Genomic DNA, 19189 nt, shown 5'->3' with positions numbered 1-19189 from the left:
ACAGTCTCCCCCACCCATTGGAATTCTGGGTTGAGATACCAGTGCATGATGGGGCAAAATCAGCATCGCGGTGATTCTGAGTAAATGTCATCAGTCAATCCTCCTCTGTGAAATCAACGGCAGACAATCATTTTGCGCCCTTTTCCTGGATTGCCTGAGCAGACACCATAGCACGGCAATCATGGAACCCATTCAGCCTTTTGTCACCATCACTTTATGTCTACTGGATGGCGCTGACAGACGCGTACTGTAACACTACACAGCAGCATTCCCTTGCTTTTTGCAAGTTAGCAAAGATGGCTACCAGCCATACTGTACCATGTGCTGCTTTGCAAGTTTACAATGACAGTTACCAGTTATACTGTACTGTCTGCTGCTGTCCTGGATGCTCCTGGCCGGCCTAGGTGAGGTTGGCCAGGGTATATGGACAAAAATGGGAATGACTCCCAGGTCATTCCCTTCTTTAAGTTTTGTCTGAAGGAGAGTCAGTCCTGCCTAGACTATCAGGCAAGCCTCCTAAAGAACCAGAGAGACAAACGGTCGTTCCAGCTCAGAGCCCCAGACATCCTGCAGAAATGATGGGCTGCATGCCATTCTAGGGGGTGCCCCTGCAACAACCCCATCCATTGCTTCCCTCCTCCCCCACCCCTCCTGGGCTACCGTGGCAGTTATCCCCCCATTTGTGTGATGAAGTAATAAAGAATGCAGGAATTTGAAACAACACTGACTTTATTGCCTCTGCAAGTAGAGTTCAAAGTGGGGAGGGGAGAGAAGCCTCCAGCTGCTATGATATTCCAGGCAGGACTGAATCTCCATTAGACAAAGCTTAAAGAAGAGAATTACCTGATAATCATTCCCATTTTTGCCCAGGCACCCCCACCTGACCTCACCAAGACCTGCCAGGAGCACTCATGGGACAACGATGAGGGATATCAGCCCTACCATACCATCTAGAGAAGGGAAGGGGACACTGCTGTGTAGTGCTGCAGGACCACATCTGCCAGCACCATCCAGTAGACATACAGCGACATTGAAAAAAAAGGCGAGAAATGATTTTTTCCCTTTGCTTTCATGGGGAGGGAGGGGGACAACATATACCCTGAACCACCTGCGACAATATTTTTGACCCTTTAGGCTTTGGGAACTCAGCCAATAATTCAAATTGTTTTTGGAGAGTGCAGGAACTGTGGGATAGCTACAGACGTCAGTTGCCCCTCCCTCCATGAGCATCCATTTCATTCTTTGGCTTTCTGGTACGCTTGTCTCAGCTCTTAAGTTTCAGCACTGTGTCGAGTCCCTGTTGTGGCCTCTGTCTATCAAGGCCTTGGAGATTTTTTCAAATGCTTTGGCATTTTGTCTTTTGGAACGGAGTTCTGATAGAACAGATTCATCTCCCCATACAGAGATCAGCTTCAGTATCTCCCGTACGGTCCATGCTGGAGCTCTTTTTTGATTCTGGGACTGCATGGTCACCTGTGCTGATCGGCACTCCATGCTGGACAAACAGGAAATGAAATTCAAAAGTTCACGAGGCTTTTCCTGTCAACCTGGCCAGTGCATCCGAGTTCAGATTGCTGTCCTGAGTGGTCACAATGGTGCACTGTGGGATGGCGCCTGGAGGCCAATACCATTGAATTGCGGCCACACTAACCCTAATCCGACATGGCAATACCGATTTCAGTGCTACTCCCCTCGTCGGGGAGGAGTACAGATACCGGTATTAAGAGCCCTTTAGATCGATCTAAAGGGCTTCATTGTGTGGACGGGTGCAGGGTTAATGCGATTTAACGCTGCTAAATTTGATATAAAATCGTAGTATTGACCGGGCCAGAGAGAGCAGCAGGTTTCCCCTATTGTTTCCTGCTCTTGTTTTCTTGATTACTTTCTCCTCTACACCAACTTATTTGGTTTCTTTCTCAGCCTGGCTAGCTCAGTTGGTAGCGCATCAGACTTTTAATCTGAGGGTCCAGAGTTCAAGTCTATGTTCAGGTGATAAACTACTCACAAAGATCTTAAACTGTCTTTCTCATGTTCTCTTTGTTACTTTTTCTCTTCAGGATTTTCCCTTTCCTCAGAAGGGCCTTTTTGTGTGTGGGTTTGAAGGGGCAACTTCCTGACAGCCCCTCTGTCCTTGCAGCCTGGAGGAATAAAGGTCTCTGGGCATAGAGCATGTTCCTCCCCTGCACGCGCGCGCGCACACACAGACACACACACACACACACCTGAAAATCCCTAAGGAATTAGAATCACCTGCTGCCTTCCCCTTTCCTGTTGGATCCCCAAACAAGGATGCTCTTCAGCCTAAACCCATGTCCCCTCTTTTCCCAGTGCCCCTCAATCCCAGCCCTCAGTCCCTCCTATGCTCACTGCTCCTCACTCCCAACCGGAGCCTGCTCCTCTTCACCCTTCCCCTCTGTCCCAACCCACAGCCCCCTCCTATTCCCAGTGCCCCTCAATCCCCATCCACAGGCCCCCTCCTCCTCATGCTGCTCCTCAATCCCAACCCACGGTTCCCTCCTTCCCTCCAGCAGCAGGTGCTTCAGACCCCCTCAGGAAGATTTTCTTGCAAGGTTTCGTGTAGGAGTCTGCATGTGGATTTTACAATATGTTGGAAATCTGTTGGGTTGCTTGCCGAAATGATCACTTGTGGCTGGTGTTGGATTCCCAGTCTCCATGTTATAGGGGCAGGAGAAATAAAGGGTTTTTATCCTTGTTGTGTGAATCGAGGGCAGCACAACTGTGCTTGGCAGACCCTGATAGAGGGACTCACCCTCAATTCAATAGCACTTGCTAGGCAGGGGACAGGGGTTCCAAAGCCAAGTGGGCCAAGCTCTGGGTCTCAATACTAAAATTGAGGTGTCAGACCAACGTTAGGACAGGGTGGTTGTGAAGAGATGAGTGAGTCCCTAGACAACATAGTGAGTACGGAGCCTTCTTATTTCCCCCCTTTTCCACCCAGGATGGCAGGTGAACTCTACAGAGATACCTCTGGGCTTGCACTGACTAAGGACAACAGCTGTGAGTGGGGTGCAGAGAGGGGATGGCTCATGTTAGAGGACTTTTGTTTGCTGGACTTACAAATCGTAGGGAGAAGGACACTGCCCAGCTTATCTGGGGGGTGGGTCTTTCCCTCGTGGTTTATGTTTATGTGTTGGGGCTGCTGACATAACTTCTGCTAACCCTGGGCTTACATTGCAGTGTAGACATACCCTGAGAGGGCATCTATACTGTGATAAAATCCCACTGGCCCGGCTGGCCTGGATGGTCTGATTTGGGCTCCTGGGGCTCAGACTGGAGCCCAGGCTCAGAGACCCTCACCCCTCGTGGGGTCTCGGAGGCTGGGCTCAAGCCCAAGTGTCTACACTGTAATTTTATAACCCTGCAGCACAAGCCCCACAAGCCTGAATCAACTGACCCAGGGCTTGAGAATAGTGACGTGGGTGTGTTAATGGCAGTGTAGACATAATGCTAGGCTATGTCCACACTACAATGAAACACCCATGGCTGCACCGTGCCAGTGCAGGCTCCCAGGCTAGGGCCGTGGGGTGGTAAATTTGCACTGTAGACATCTCAGATCAAGCTCAATATCGGGCTCTGGGACCCCACGAGGTTGGGAGGGAGTTTAGCAAGCAAAAAAGGTAAAATGTCAGTGGAGTATTACCCTGGACTCAATGGCAGTTCTCCATTGGTCTGTCTGCTTTGGGGCAGGGACAATAACACGTCCTGCTGCATTCGTTATTTCAAAGGGCGGTTTAGGATTTTCTTTCTCACACACGGTGCACGAAGCAGGACTCAATCCTTGGTGTAAAGTAAATGAGCCGCTCACAGATTCTGGCAGCCACAATGAGCATTTGCTGTGAGAGCCCAGACCTGCCCCTGTCCCAGAGGGAGGGGGGTCATCTGTGACAGGCTGGACCACTGACCTATCAGCTCTTAACTCCCAAACTTTCAGTAATTCTGTTATCAGTGCCTGTGAGTATAATCTAAACAGCCATACTGGGCTGGACCAAAGGCCCATCTAGCTCTGTGTTTTGTCCTCTGACAGTAGCCAATACCAGGTGCCCCAAGAGTTACACAACAAGTCACCACTGGGAGTTGAACCCAGGATTTCCTGTTTACAAGACAGGCACTTTAGGCAGCTAAGCCATGGTGCCTACCTATGGCTAAACTACCGTGTCTGCCCACACCGGCCTCCCTGCCATCGCTACCAGGGCCTGACAAGCTTTGCTTGTGTTTGGATTCTGCAAAGCAGAGGAGCAGGTGAGGTTTCCTTGCAAGCTGTGTGTGTGTGTGTGTGTGTGTGAATATCTTTGGCCAGGTCTGCACTGCAAAGTTATTTCAGCATCATTATATTGCTCAGGTGTGTGAAAACACACAACAGTCCCTCGGTCAGCAGCTTGTGGCTGGTGCACACACTGCAATGCCATGTCTGGTGACAAAACTGCCCTCTTTTGGTGACAAAATAAAACCACCTTGACAAGAGGTCTAGAGCTTTTTGCAGCAAACTCAAAGTGACAAATTGTCAGTCTAAATGCTGCTGGATTGCTGGTCATTATATCACCATAACTGGCCTCCACAAGTATCCCACCATGCCTGCCGTGAAATCACCTGCCTTGCATTCCTGTTACAGAGGTTGGGTCCCTCCCCTTTCATAGCTCCAGAAAGTTCTGACAGCTGAGCTGCTATTTACACTGGAATTAGGTTAATATAACTGCATTGTCAGCCTAAGTAATGTAATTACTCCAACCTAATTTTGTAGTGTAGACCTGTCCAAAGAATCACACACACACCTTGGGACCAAAACTTCACCTACTCCTCTGCTTTACAGAATCCAAACATGAGCAAAGCTTGTCAGGGCCCAGTGGGGATTGGCAGAGATTCAGGTGTGGGCAGACACAATGGCTTAAATAACCACAGGTGTCATAGTTTAGCTGATTAAAGCACCTGTCCTGTAAACAAAAGATTCTGGGTTCAACTCCCAGTGGTACCTTGAGGAGTGGCTTTTGGGGCACCTGGTATTGGCTATTGTCAGAAGACAAGATTCAGAGCTAGATGGACTTATGGCTTAAATTACACTCACAGGCACTGATAATAGAGTTACTGAAAGTTTGGGTGTTAAGAGCTGATAGGTCAGTGGTCCAGTTCCCTCAATGTGGTTTTGCCATTTCCACTTGCTAAACTCCCTCCCAACCTCTATAAAATTACAGTGCAGACATATGGGCTTGAGCCCAACCTCTGAGGCCCCACGAGGGGTGAGGGTTTCTGAACCCAGGCTTCAGCATGAACACAAATATCTGCACCACAGTTTTTAGCCCCTCAGCTTTAGCTCCAGGAGCCCAAGTCAGATGACCCAGGCCAGCCCTGCTGCCATCTTTATCCCAGGAGAGATGGACTCTAAGGGTACGTCTCCATTGCAATGTAAGCCCAGGTGTGGCACGCTGTGCTCAAAGCAGCACCTGGAAGCCCCATAGTCACCACTCTCATATAACGATGACATGGTTTGTACAAAGTCTGCCTGGTGAGGTATCATTTCAAAAGTCTTGATCTGTTGAACATTAAAATCGTGTTGGATTGTGTGTGCTCACATTGGTTGGGAAGTTATGAAGTTTTGCTCTGTGTGCGTTACTGAGATATGTTATGAGGTGGGGAAATGCCCCCCACCAGCCTTTCAGGTGCGACAATGGAGGAGCCAGACTCGCTGCTGGCCCATTGAAGGTATCCACACTCCCAAGGACTATCCCAGGAACCATGTACAATGCAGGCTTCTCCGAGATAGCACAGCGACAATGGACGCTGCTTGACTCACATTGTAGCAAAGGAGCTTCCTAGCAAGTTGGAAGAAACTATGAAAGGGAGGAAGAGACATCATGACTTGGCCTCTCTCCCCCACACCTCAATACCTGTAAACACATCTGGAGGACAAACACTGAACTGAGATGAATCATAAGAGAATAATAATAATAGATTCAAATCAACGTCCCCAAACAGACTAGTATGGGTGTTTCAGCAGAAAATTTTCAGTCTGGGGAATTTTGTTTTCTCAGTCAGACCTTGCCAAGGGAAGCAGGGAGAAAATGTTTGAGTTGCCTCCTTCAGAACAGCTTGGTCTAGGCACTAGCTCTGGTTCACTGCTCTGGCCTTGCTCGGGTTGAGGATATTTTAATAATTTGGGGAGGTGCCAGGGTGGTTGAGGGAGATGAGGAGGATGTTCCCTTTTGAGATAAAAACTAAGAAATACAGAACTAGAGAATATTTTTTTCTTTTTTAGAAATCTGGGATTTAGACATTTTATTTAAAGTAAGGGAGTTCTGAGTATCTGTTTGCAAGAAGTACCATTGTTTGATCTGTCATTGTACCAAAGGGGGAGATGGTTGTCTATAAAGGATGGGTGAAGACTAAATGCATCCAATGAGGATGGGATTTGAACCCACGCGTGCAGAGCACAATGGATTAGCAGTCCATCACCTTAACCACTCGGCCACCTCATCAAAAGTGTGAAAAAAAGGACAGGAGGAGAAATCTAAGGTCAGCAGAGACAGGAGCAATAAGGCATTTTTAAATACTAAGCGGAAGCAGGGGCTGAATGAGCTCCCTCCTCACATCTAGTGAGGAGCTGGGGGAAAGACTTCAGGAACAGACGATGTTTGCATAGACAAACCTACTCTGCCTAGATATGCAGCATGATGGGGCCACTTTCCCAAAAATGGCCAGTTTTGGCTGGTGGCGGGTTACAAATCACTTTAGGATTGAGTGGAATGAAATGTTATTATCCTTCCTGCATGAGTGAAGGGCAGCAGAACATACCTAGTCGGTCCTGATGGAGGGGTAGGTGGGTGAGGAATAGCTTTTATTGGACTTCATAGAAGTGATTGAGAACATCACCCTAAACCAGTGGTCCCCAAACATTTCACACTGTGCCCTCTTATCCAGTTGGGGGAGGGCAAAACCAGAGCTTGAGGGATTCAGCCCTGGGTGGTGGGGCTTAGACTTTTGGCTTCAGCCCCAGGCCCTAAGAAGTCTAATGCCAGCCCGGGTGACCCCATTAAAACAGGGTTATGACCCACTTTGGGGTCCTGACTCACAGTTTGAGAACCACTGCTCTATGCTAAAGGGAGAGAGTTTTCCTGTGGGTGTAGTTAATCCACTTCCCCAAGAGATGGCAGCTATGTCAGTGGGAGGAGCTATATCAGTGGGTGTGCAAGCTGTGGTGTTTGCCACATTTAACAAGTTTAATCAAACCCCATTTTTTAAACCATCTGTAGCCTGGGAATGGCAAAGGACCTCGATGAAGGAGGGTCTGTCCTTTAAAGTCCTGGAGATCATGAGTCCATGCTTTTGCCATCATGGGAGTATAGCTGAGTGGTAAAGTGCTTGATTGCAGATCAAGTGGTCCTTGATTCAAACCCCAGTGTTTCCTTATAACCTTCTTTCTTTTTTTAAAAAAAAGGAAAACATTTTCATTTTCATTCTCCATTCTGTTCAGGAGCTCCACTGTACAGGGGTGCTTGATATGGATGTAAACACTCAACATTTCACTGTCCAAATGCATAAATACCTAGCAAAGCTGTCTATCAGCTGAAATCAGTTTCAGTCCTCAAAGTGTCAATTTATGTTTTCATCAATTAAACAAAGGTATCATATGAATGTACATTTGCAGATCCCTCTTCTCCAGGAGCTGTGCTGTGCAGAAGAACAAGAGTCACATCCAGCTGCAGTTCAGGAGTCTGATAACCAAAGAGCTGTTGCCAGCTTAAAGAGCCTGAGGCGGAGCAACAGCAGGGTTCATTGCCCGGTGTGCGTAGCACTAATTGACACACCAGGGTGGAGAAGCAAAATCAGGTTTATTTGAGCCCAAATAAGGTGCCAGGGAGAAAAAGCATTCTCAAATCCTGCACACCCGCGTGCAGGCGGGGTCCCAGCATTTATACCCCTCTTGTTTGTGTAAGCCTTTTGTTCGGTTTTCCCCCTCACCCCTCCCTTCCCAACAGCAGTTACTTTAAACATTACATTTCAGCGTGTTAGAAAAGTTCTCATTCGCATGCTTATCTATGGCCTTCACAGCACAAACGCATACAGATTTTCCTCCCCCCCCTCCCCCTCCTCCCCCCCGCTTCTGCTGTTTTAAACTCCTGCATTTGCAAGCTGAGACACATTTTGCTTGCTGTCTCTTAGCATCTTAGGCTGGTTAAAGTTCACAGCATGGAAGACCTCTGGTTCACTCAGGCCTGCAGTCACAATTTTGGTTTACTTAGGCCTAGTGACACCAACAGAGCCAATAAATGTTCTGAGGGCTGGAGAAAAATGCCTTCTAGTGAGCTATTGAACAAGCTCAACCTGTTTAGCTTATCAAAAGAAGATTGAAAGGTGACTTCATTGAAGTGTTGAGGGGCCTTAATGGAGAGAAAAGGTTGGGTATGAAAGGGCTCTTGAATCTAGCAGAGAAAGGCATAACAAGACCCAGTGGCTGGACGGTGAAAAAAGACAAATTCATATTACAAATAAGATGCAAATATTCAACAGCGAGGATGATTCACCACAGGAACAAGTTACCAAGGAAAGAGGTCGATTTGCCATCTCCTGATGTAATTTAATGAAGACTAGATGCCTTTCTGGAATGTGTTTGCCCCAAAGTAGCTCTTGTGTCATACAGGAGGCCTGTGATATGCAGGGGGTCGGATTAGATGCTCTAATGGTCTCTTCTGGCCATAAAGTCGACTCATTTCTGAAAAACTGAGTGTAGCATTGGGAGCAGTGTCTGATGTTTTCCTGTCTAGCCGGCTTGCTGCCTAGAACGAACGCTCCTTGAGTGGGGTGATCCACAGGGAGTAGCTCAAACCTCCAAAGTGCCTGGCCAGGGGCAGGACATTAGCACAGCAAGGGAGGGGTGTGGCAGTGACATCACAAAGGCTTTTTGCAGGACCTCAGACTATTGGTCAAAGGTGGTGGGGAGGTGGTGACCTCACAGAGAGATGCTGACATCAGCCAGGCAGGACAGGGGCGAGGGGCCAGGGAAACCTCAGAGACCCCTGTGGCTTTGCTTCAGCAAGTCTCCTTCTCCAGGTCTCTCTTTGATGACTGAGAGAGTATTCGGGTTCACGTACGTGAGCACCAGGAGGAACCTCTTTTGAGTTTTCTCCTTCCCTTTTCGTGATTTTACTAGAAAACAGAAGTCCCTGTTTAGAAGGTAAGAGCCTCCTCAAGGGAAGGGGTGTCATGGGCGTGTCACAGTTCGGATGCCAGTGGCCCCCCTACACTGTAAGGAAACTCCCGCCACCTGCTCTGTGTTTGCAGTGCGGGAGAGAGCAGCATCCATGGCAGTGATTTGCTCCTGGCAGCCGGAGCAGAGCAGCAGGCTCAGCTGTCAGAACTTCCCGCGGTGATGAAAGGGGAGGGGCCCATGGCTCTGTAGCAGGAATGCAGGGCAGACTAGTTCACAGCAGGCATTGTGGGATACTGGGGAAGGCCAGTTATGGTGATATAATGAACAGCAGTGTCTACTCTGTTACTTTAAGTTTGCTGCAAAAAGCTCTAGACCTCTCATCAAAGTCGTTTTATTTTGTCAGCAAAACAGGGCACTTTTGTCGCCAGACATGGCATTGCAGTGTGTACACCAGCCACAAGCTACCGACCGAGGTAGCGTTGTGTGTTTTTCACACACCTGAGCAATATAATTCTGCTGAAACAACTTTGTAGTGCAGACCTGGCCAAAGATTCACTCACACACAACTTGCAAGGAAAACCTCACCTGCTCCTCTGCTTTGCAGAATCCAAACACAAGCAAAGCTTGTCAGGCCCTGGTGGCAATGGCAGGGAGTCAGGTGTGGGCAGACAGAGAGTTATAGCTACCCACAGGCACCATGGCTTAGCTGGCTCAAGCATCTGTTTTGTAAACAAGAGATCCTGGGTTCAACTCCCAGTGGTGCCTTGTTGACTGGTTGTTGGGGCACCTGGTATTGGCTACTGTCAGAAAACAAGGTTCAGAGCTAGATGGGCCTTTGGTCTGGCCCAGTGTGGTTTTTCTTATGGTTTAAATAACACTCACAGGCACTGATAACAGAGTTACTGAACGTTTGGGAGTTAGGAGCGGGTAGGTCAGTGGTCCAGTCCCCACACAGATGACCCCCTTCCTCTGGGACAGGGGCAGGTCTGAGCTCTCACCCAAATGCTCATTGTGGCTGCCAGAATCTGTGAGCAGCTTGTTTAGTTTACGCCAAAGGTTGAGTCCTGCTTTGTGCACCGTGTGTGAGAATGAAAATCCTAAACTGCCCTTTGAAATAACGAATGCAGCAGGACGTGTTATTGTCCCTGCCCCAAAGCAGACAGACCAATGGAGAAATGCCATTGAGTCCACGGTAACACTCCACTGCCATTTTACCTTTTTTGCTGGCTAAATTCCTTCTTATCTGCCCGGCCCAGGCTGTCCTCTGCCTCAGCTGCTGCTCCCGGCCTGCTCTAGAGTCAAACACGCAGGGCCCCAAGGGGAACAGAGGCTGGGACAGGGCAGCAGCCTGGGTTGGGCTGGAAAGATGCTGGGAGTTCACGTTCCCTGAGAACTGGCCTGGCTCCCTTCTCAACAGCAAAAAAACCAATTCCACATCCTCTCCCCAGAAAAACCAGCCTGGAGCCAAGGGCAGCAGGGGACGATTCCCTCCAGTTCCCACCGAGGCAGGAGAGAACCCAGGGTGTTTCTAGCAGAGCTTATGGAACTGACGTGGGGAAACCAGCCTTTACTAACAGGTAGTTCCAGTTTAAGCTCAGTGTTTTTACAATTTTTACAACATTAAATAACCCTTCAATCGTACTGTCACCATCCATAAAATTGCTTCAGCCTTATATGTTCCCAGGTGCACAACTAAACATCTCTTCAAATCCAAGGGAGTGGAGATCAGTCAGTGTTCAGAGTCATCCCACATAGAAGAACCATGTTGTGGTACATACTGGCCCCATCATGTTGCCATGGCCTTTACCTCCTCTCTGTTAAAAGTTTTAGTATTTTGCACAGAAACTTTCTTCCCTCAGGAGAGACCTGGGAACCAGGGCTGCCAGCCAGACAAACACCCTTAAGAGTAGGCGTAACCTGTCAAAAAATGATCTCCTCTCTTCAGTTCAGTGACACTCTGAAATGTTACTTATCCCGGCAGAACCAGAGAATTGAAAGCAGCTACATCAAACCCCTGTGTAGCTAACAGGAATGAACACACACTCCCTTGTATCTGAAGTGATGTTTAGTTTTACCCTTTGTTAACTGCAAGACTAAAGGGAAAGGCAGTGGTGGTGCCAGATATTAAGAGTGAAACACGAAACAATCATCATAGTTATGCCCATAGTGACTGCAAAATCTTTCTATATACTTCTTATTATCATCAGTGTATTATTTTGGGCTCAGAGCAGGGAATGTGTCCCTCATCCTGCTTTTAGGTCACTAGGTGCTTTTAAAACAGGAGGGCTCTGAGTGTAACCTATAGCACACATGGCCCATATGGGGATGTAGCTCAGTGGTAGAGCACATGCTTTGCATGTATGAGGCCCTGGGTTCAATCCCCAGCATCTCCAATTCTTTTTCACCCTGCTGGTTTGCTCATCCCCAGAGGGGATGGGGCCCACCAGTCTCCCTGCAGGAATTTTAATCCTGCTCAGTGAGGGGCAAGTGCCAATTGCATGGAAGGTCAGGGGGGGTTTCTGCTCCCAAGTCACCTCGGTACATTTAAGATTCCCACCAGCTGTGCTGCTTGGGACAAGGGTAGATGAGAAGGGCGAATCCTCCAGCACTGGAGGGAAAGGTCCCATCTGCTCAGACTGAGAGGCAAAGACTAAACTTATTTCTTGTCTGGGCCCAATCTTTTCACCTGGTATAGCCCTTGTTCCAGCTCAGGTGGTAGCTAGGGGATGTCTCATGACTGCAGCCATGTTTGTTCAGTTCCACCCCCTTATACAGCTTTGGTACAAGGCAGGAATCTTTTGTTTCTCACCTGGGGAAAAGCCCCAGGTTTAAGATGGATTCCTGTACCAGGTGACATGGTCACATATCCTGTGAGACCCCCAAGCCTTCATTCTTCCTGGCCTGACTCACAGATGGTGCAGGACAGAGCCATCTCCAGTCAATTGTCCTGGTTAATGGGAGCCATCAAGAGTCCAAACCACTGTTAATGGCCCACACTTTGCATCATTACAACAGGACCTCAGAGTTATAGTTCATATTTCTAGTTTCAGATCCAAGAATCATCGAGTCATACAAATAGGATGAACACACACAGTAGATTATAAGCTGTGTAATGATACCTCACAAGAGACCTTTTGCATGAAGCATTGTCCAGTCACTTTATATTCACACTCATTAGCATATTTTCATAAAATCCTATGGAGTGCAACGTCACAGCAGGGAAAGGGTTTTACTGCAGCACCTGGGAGCAGTTGAGTTTCATGTTCAGGCTGTGGTATGAGTTCCTCCAGGTTTCTCGTAAGCACACAGGGACCTTCGCGGGTGCTCTCGATACAGGAATGGCCCAGATATGATAAAGTGATGGGAACTGCATTTTCCTTTTTTATTTCTGTATTTCCAATGACATTTCTGTTTGTGATTTCGTTTTGCTTTGTAGAACTGTGTTTTCTCCTGGATTTGATATTTAACGGAAAAAAGAATAAGGCCTCAAGGCACAAGATGGAGGAGCAGGCTGGGGCTAGGACTGCTAAGAGAACAAGAGTAGCAGGTTTTCTGTATTGTTTCCTGCCCTCATTTTTCTTGACTAGTTTCTCTTCTGCATGAAATTTGCCTCTTTAAAATGTGAGCCTGGCTAGCTCAGTTGGCAGAGCATCAGCCTTTTAATCTGAGGGTCCAGGGTTCAAGTCCCTAGTCAGGCAAAGAAACACTTTCCCCCCTGTGACATCCCCAAGGATTTTTAGAAGGACTCTCCTTCACTTTAGTTTTTCCTTTTCAGGACATGGCCTTTCCTAGTAAGGGCCCTTTACTGCCTGGGACTGAAGGTGCTACTGCCTCACCTGTCCACTGGCCTCACAGTCTGGAGGAAGAAAGGCCTCTGGGCCTGCAGCAAAGTGCTGGGTGCTGACTTTCTGAGCAAATGCAGGGCTGGCCAGAGAGGCATCTTCCCACTGAGTCCTCCCTGCCAGAAAAAATTGTCCCCACAGACAGGGGTGGCTCCAGGCCCCAGCACACCAAGCGCGTGCTTGGGACAGCAAGCCACAGGGGGCGCTCTACCGGTCGCCGCGAGGGCGGCAGGCAGGCTGCCTTCGGCGGCATGCCTGCAAAGGGTCCGCTGGTCCTGCGACTTCGGCGGACCTCCTGCAGGCAAGCCGCCGAAGGCAACCTGCCTGCCGTGCTTGGGGCGGCAAAATGCCTAGAGCCGCCCCTTCCCCCAGAGTCCTCCCTTCTGGAAGTCTACAGTAATCAACAGGTGCTCTGCTGGTCCCATGGTGTAAGGGCCAGCACTCAGGACTTTGAATCCTGCACTCTGAGTTGAAGTCTCAGTGGAATCTGAGAACAATTCCTGTGCCACAAATCCTGCGGGGCCTTCCAAGGCTCTGTCTTGCTTTCTCAAAGGCCATGAAAGCCACTACAAAAGGTTTTTTTTCTCCTGCTGATAATAGCTCACCTTAACTGATCACTCTCGTTATAGTGTGTATGGCAACACCCAATTTTGCATCTTCTGTGTGTGTGTGTGTGTGTGTATGTATATAGATAGATAGATAATCTATATCTTCCGGCTGTATTTTCCGCTGCATGCATCCAATGAAGTTGGTTTTAGCCCAGGAAAGCTTATGCTCAAATAAATTTGTTAGTTTCTAAGGTGCCACAAGTACTCCTTGTTCTTTTTGCAGATAAATGAATGGAGGTTAAGTCCATGAATGGCTATTAGCCAGGATGGGTAAGGAATGGTGTCCCTAACCTCTGTTTGTTAGAGGGTGGAGATGGATGTCAGGAGAGAAATCACTTGCTCATTACCTGTTAGGTTCAGTCCCTCTGGGGCAGCTGGCATTGGCCACTGTTGGCAGATAGGATGCGGGGTTGGATGGACCTTTGGTCTGACCCAATATGGCCATTCTTATGGTCTTATGAAGGGAGGAGCAAGGTACTGGGACAGAGTTTCTGTAGTGTAGTGGTTATCACGTTTACCTAACATGCAAAAGGTCCCTGGTTCAAAACCAGGCAGAAACATGCTGGCTTAATTTTCCTAGCTCCTACTGGCCTATTCCCTGCGGTTGTAGGAGCAGCAGTGATTTCTATGCTCAAAAGGTCTATTATACTTCCCCTGCTCCCACTTTTGTCTCCTCTCCCTCTCTGAATGCCTGTGAAGTGGCTTTCCCCCTCCCGCTCCCTCCTGGAATGCTGGTGGGATGAATGGGCTGGTTGAAGAGCAGAAGAGCTCCCAGGTAGACAAGGTGTCTGGGACGCTAATTAGGCAGCACTCACACACCCAGAGCATGGACACTGCCCAAGGTGGAGTGTGACCAACCAGATGCAGCCAAGTCATCTCTAGTCGCAGGCCATGAGGTGCAGGCCCTTAAAAGGGGAGGGGCCCTGTGCTCAGGAGAGCACTCACAAGCTTGTACCTCCAGTGAATGCCCGTTGCCCGGACTGCCTGGCCAGTGGTTCTCTGCGTTGCATTTCATTGTGCCTCAGGGAGACTTACCTTTGTCACACCATCCATAGCTGCGCTGTGGGAAACTTACCTTGCAGAATCCTGACATCTCCAGTGCCGTGCCTGTCCTGGGAGCGTGAGTGTGTCACCCTGCCCCCCTTCGTTTGAGCTTAGCTATCAATATAATAAATGTGCTGCTTTCTGCCAAACTCTGGTGGGTCATTAGTGCTCCCTATGCTGACTAGCTGGCCCAATTTCAGGTAACACCTGCGATAACCCCAACCCCTGCATGACAGAGGGTAGTGAAATGAGCTGAGGAAAAAGCCTTAGCATCAGCAGGGGAAAGCTAGAGGATCTGGGCCAGTCACCTTTTGAAGCCTTGTGGCTTGGTCTCCTCTGCCCTTGGAGATTGGCCTATGGCGGCCGGCTCTTCTGTGTGACTTGCCAAAGGAGGAAGTGAGGCAGGAATGGGGCAAAAGAGGAAAGTCGAGCTGAGGAAGGCAGGGCAGAAGCTAAGTGCCTCAGTGCGGCTAAGTGGGGTTAGTAGAGCACCACCAGTCGTTCTGCAAAGCCTGGGGAGGTGCGGTTGGCTGCTGGGAGGCAGAATCCTGTGCCTGCCTCTTGGCTTCCCAGGGATGGCTACTTGCAACCCAGGAGAAGGATGGTTCTGGGTGAAAGGAAGACAAGCAAAGCTCTGGGAGGAAGTTTGGGTGCGGGGTGCTGGCTCTGCGCTGGGGGAGGGGGTTGGGGTGCAGGAGGGGTGGCGCTTCCCCCGGGCAGTGCAGCTCCCAAAGTGACCGGTACACACAACCCTCTGGCAGCAGCTCCTAGGTGGGCGGGGCCAGGGGGTCTCCGTGTGCCACTGCTGCAGGTGCTGCCCCCAGAGCTCCCATTGGCTGAAGTTCCTGGCCAATGGGTGCTGCGGAGTTGGTACTCGGGGCAGGGGCAGTGCATGGAGACACTCCCCCCGCCCCAGGGGATGCTGGGACATGCCGGACATTTCTGGGAGTGGCACGGAGGGACGGAGGCAGAGTGGACAGGGAGCCACCTTAGTGCTGCTGGCACATCTCTGCACACCCATGGGGGGAGGGGAGCAGAGGGCCCCATGTGCTGCCTGGGGTAGGGGCAGTGCACAGAGCTGCCTCCCCTCCTGGGTCTATTACAGGAGTTGGTGGGTGGGGTCTTTTGGCCTGCAAGGTGCAGCAGGTCGGACTAGATGACCACATTGGTCCCTTCTGACCTTAAGGGCTCTGAGTCTAAAAGGGAGAGGGAAGTAAAGGGAAAAAAATAAAAAATAAACCAAACATTGTAATACCAGGATAACTGCACCTGCTCATTGTATAGTCCCGCCCCTTTCTTCCTCCACTGGGTGTTTAATGACCTGCAGCACATTGATTCTCTCATTCCATTGCTAAACTGATACAATGTGACTGAAATTAAACCAATTCCCAGCAGAGAAAACATCACATTCCTGCATTCGCTGGGAATTGAAGCCAGGTCAACTGCTTGAAAAGCAGCTACGCTCATCACTGTACCACCAATGCATCTGGCAAAAACACCACTTATGCTTGCCCAATGAGGCTAGACCAGAATTGAGGCGTTTTACTGCCTGTTAAAATGTACTGGAGTCTCATCACTAAAAAAAAAAACCTACCTCTATCTTCACCTGGGTTTGGACCATCAGCCTCTCAATTAGGTCACCAAAGTGGTTAATCACAGACACAGGTAACTACCCTACTTCCCAAGTTTGTCTATGAAGCACCTACAGGGGCACACCTGGCTAGTGAGGGGGGCGCACTGCTGGGGTTATGAGTTCAGGCCTCACCCAAAGCATCGGTTTTCATTAGCTATGGAGCTTCCCCCACTCACTTGGTCTAATTCACATGGAAAGTGCCATATAAGGGTGATGAGAGTAAATTCTAAACTCTGAAATGGGGCGGTGGCCCATAGATTGGGATAAGGGGTTTGAAGAGAAAAAGCTCTAAGGATATAAAACCAGGCTCCAGGGGCAGGTACGGTACAACGCCTCAACAGGGAGCCATTCAGGGAGGGGGTTTCACTTCCTCTGTTCAATGTCCTGAGAGGTATTTTAAGATGAAGATAACACCATGGCTAACAGGTGACTGGCACGTCCTGGGTTAAAGAAAGGAAGGGACTTGGGTTAACAGTCGGAAGATTTGTGTTACCGTCACTGTCTGACCCCCCTTCAGTTCAGGGGTTTGTACTTTGTTGGGTGGAATGCACAGACTCCTGGAGAGCAGGGGCAGCTGTTTCCATGGCAGAGAGCCTGGCCCTTAGGAGACTTTCTACACTTGCTGTTTTGAAGCAATTCAATAAAATAACGGTGGAGCTACAATGTCCAGTCCAAAATTTCAGCCCCACCCTGGTGCAAAAATGCTATTTTAGGATCTAAACAGGAGGCTTCCGGCGCTAGGACACCTGACCAGAGAGCGCAGTGGGGGGTGTAAGAGCTGCTGACTCTGAGGGTCCTGGGCTAAATCCACTTGCAGGTGGAAGTGTTTTGATTTACTTGATGGATAATGAGCACCAGCTACCAGGGGAGAAGCCCTGCCAACCTGCGGCCACTCCAGCTGCTGCCCCGGCGGGGGGCGGGGGGAGCCCCAGGGGGCCTGCTGCTGCTCCGGCCACCCCAGGAGTGCTGCTGCCAGGGGCCACCGAGCTGTGGCTGCTCCTGCCGCCCGCGGAACCACAGGAGGGAGATGATTTTTTGACAGTGACGGACACCTCATCCTAAAGGCCCTTGTCTGCCCCCTTCTAGTGACTGGTTGGTACAGGAATGCAGCCCCCACTCCTGAGTCTCTCCTGGGGAAATAATGTTTCTGTGCAAAACACCAAAGCTTTTGACAGAAAGGAAGAAAAGGAAATGGCCACACGATGGGACTAGGACATAAGGAATGAAACACAAGATGCTTCTCCCATGTGCATTGACTTGGAACCTTGTTGTTTGCGGTGTTGTCTCTCATGTCCTGGGACCAACATGGATACAACAAGGGGGAGGAGGTCACATAATATCTTCTAAAGGACCAAGGAAGGGAGTATTATTTACTCCTTCTCATAACACAAGAAGTAGGAGGGGTCACCACATGAAATGAATAAGCTGCAGGTTTGAAATGAACACACTTCCCTCAAGCTGCTGGCAATGCTTCTACTAACGCAGCAGTAGTATAAGGGCCCTACCATCAATCAAACCCTAACCCCGCCCCTAACCCCGCCCCTTGACCCCTGTAGTCCCTCCCACCTGTCACCGGAAGTCCCACCCTCTGGGGGTATTACTTCCGGGGTCAAGATGGCCACATGACCGGAAGTGAGGTGGGTGATGTGACCTCTAAGAACTCCTCCCACCCCCTCTACCAATCAGGAGGGTTTCGTCCCGGAAGGACCACCCCAGAAGAGATTTGCCCAATCAGGGTGACTTCCGGGGCGGGTGACCGGAAGCGAAGTGGGTCATGTGACCCCTCTAAGAACTCCTCCCACCCCCCTCTACCAATCAGGAGGGGTTTCGTCCCGGAAGGACCACCCCGAGAAGAGATTTGCCCAATCAGGGTGACTTCCGGGGGTGGCCACATGACCGGAAGCGAGGTGTGTCATGTGACCCCTCTAAGAACTCCTCCCACCCCCCTCTACCAATCAGGAGGGGTTTCGTCCCGGAAGGACCACCCCGAGAGGAAATTTTGCCCAATGAGGGTGACTTCTGGGTTGGGGTGAGCGGGCCGGAAGTGGGTCGTGTGACCCCTCTAAGAACTCCTCCCACCACCCTCTACCAATCAGGAGGCGTTTTGTCCCGACAGGACCACCCAGAGAGGAGATTTTGACCAATCGGGGTGACCTCTAAGAGCTCCTCCCAAGGCCCTCCGCCAATCCGAGTGCAGCACCATTACCCCATAAGTCCCAGCGCCGGACAGAGGAGGCCATTTCTTACCAAGCACACGTGTTTTAGAAAAGCGTGGAAAGGCTGCCGAGAGGAAACATGGACTCCTTCACCACCCCCGTCAGAACTTCGGACTTTGTTTTAGACCCAAGCACCATACTTATGTGGCGCAGGCGCTACGTCAGCGACAGTTCTGAGGAGGAGGAGGGAGTGACCGAGGGGAGCCCTTTGGCCCAGCCGTTGATGGATACGCCGAACCCAAACCCGACACCCTCGTGAGGCACCCCGAGGAGCCTGATGGCCTCTCTTTGTCCACCCTCAGAGCCTGATCGCCGGAGGAGTCACCGTGGACAAGGCAAACGGAAAAGACAGCGCCAGGTAAATGAATGATTAAGAAACGACAGTAGAAGAGGAGGTAATGAGGCTAGGAATGGGGTTTGTGTAAAAAATTAAAGAAAACCAACCAAGCAGTTGGTGTACTTATACTGTTTCTTTTCTGAAAATCTCTCAACAGCTTGACGATGCCTTTCTAGACGCCTTAAAGAACTTGCGTATCAGTAACCCGGTGGGAGTAAATAGATCGAACATCAGCTGTTTTTGCTCATGTCCTTTTCACAGATTTTAAGCCAAAAAAAAAAAAGGACAAAATGGAAGAATGAACCAGCTCAGACTTACCCGGGGTGGTGGCGGCCATTTTACAGCCGTC

At 49.8% G+C, this 19189-nt stretch overlaps 3 non-coding genes across 3 annotated transcripts; 2 read left to right on the top strand and 1 right to left on the bottom strand.

Annotated features, from left to right (window-relative positions):
* Nucleotides 1-6406: 6406 nt before the first annotated feature.
* On the bottom strand, nucleotides 6407-6488 carry TRNAS-GCU. Its single transcript has one exon. It is a non-coding gene; the product is annotated as a tRNA-Ser (tRNA).
* A 4993-nt stretch (nucleotides 6489-11481) lies between these two features.
* Nucleotides 11482-11553, top strand: TRNAA-UGC. The gene has a single exon. It is a non-coding gene; the product is annotated as a tRNA-Ala (tRNA).
* A 2544-nt stretch (nucleotides 11554-14097) lies between these two features.
* On the top strand, nucleotides 14098-14170 carry TRNAV-AAC. The gene has a single exon. It is a non-coding gene; the product is annotated as a tRNA-Val (tRNA).
* Nucleotides 14171-19189: the final 5019 nt, after the last annotated feature.

Source organism: Mauremys reevesii, linkage group 12 (assembly GCF_016161935.1).
Source record: "Mauremys reevesii isolate NIE-2019 linkage group 12, ASM1616193v1, whole genome shotgun sequence".
In the NCBI taxonomy this organism is placed as follows: Eukaryota; Metazoa; Chordata; order Testudines; family Geoemydidae; genus Mauremys; species Mauremys reevesii.
Note: the sequence above shows the minus strand (reverse complement) of the source record. Positions and strands in the feature narration are given on the sequence as shown.